Genomic DNA, 938 nt, shown 5'->3' on the forward strand with positions numbered 1-938 from the left:
AAATAAAGATTTTAAGTTTTGTAAACGAAAATATATAATTGGAAAGAGATACTTCACAAGAAAAATAGTAAACAAATTTTCTTAAACAAAAAAATAACTCTTGCCAAAACTTATAGATACCAACATCATGCAATAAAAGAAGGGATAAATTAATGACAATATATGATGCTGCAATAAATGTTGTGTACTTCATTAATAAATGCATTCAGTTTCAGCCATACCTATTATTGATAAATGGCTAGAAACCACTCATTGATGTTGAAAAGAATGGATCACAAGTTCATTCATGTGACCTTTTTGAGGAACACTTATCCTAAGAGAAAGTTTTGTGCCATGTGGCTTGCAAAGCATGGAGCCATAAATGGTATTTATCTTTTCTACTTTTAAGTGTTTGTCGTGCTGTACTTTAGACCAGACCTGCTCTCCCACATGCATTGGGATTCACTCTGTCAAGAACATTTCCTTGTCTTTCTCTTTTTTCTTTGTCCTTGTCTTTTACCAAGATCATTATACCAAAACTTAATAACCATATTATACACTTTTGTTGGATGAAAAATATAAAATTATTTAGTAACGTCAGTGCATAACCTGTTTTTTAACCAAGGTTGTAATCATGTCAAGATATCTACCTGTAAAGGGGAAGTATTTAAAATAGAGTAAAAAACGACTCCACTGGGGATCGAACCCAGAATCTCTGGTTCCGTAGACCAGCGCCTTATCCATTGGGCCATGGAGTCCTTTTGACAGCAAATTGCATACGTATAAATTGTCGATACAAAGATTAGTATAATTATTGTCTTCACCTTCGACCAGGATATTTTGCAATTAAAAATAAAAAATCACTACAATAAATAACCTAAAACGAACTTCTTAAAATCACTATAAATCACTATAAAAATATTTGTGTTCCATATTAGAGGTAGCAAAAGCTGGCCATT

General features: G+C 32.1%; 1 non-coding gene across 1 annotated transcript; it reads right to left on the minus strand.

Annotated features, from left to right (window-relative positions):
- Nucleotides 1-664: 664 nt before the first annotated feature.
- On the minus strand, nt 665-737 carry TRNAR-ACG. Its single transcript has one exon. It is a non-coding gene; the product is annotated as a tRNA-Arg (tRNA).
- Between the last annotated feature and the right edge of the window lie 201 nt (nt 738-938).

This window comes from Vigna unguiculata, chromosome 4, assembly GCF_004118075.2.
Source record: "Vigna unguiculata cultivar IT97K-499-35 chromosome 4, ASM411807v1, whole genome shotgun sequence".
NCBI classification, from domain to species: domain Eukaryota; kingdom Viridiplantae; phylum Streptophyta; class Magnoliopsida; order Fabales; family Fabaceae; genus Vigna; species Vigna unguiculata.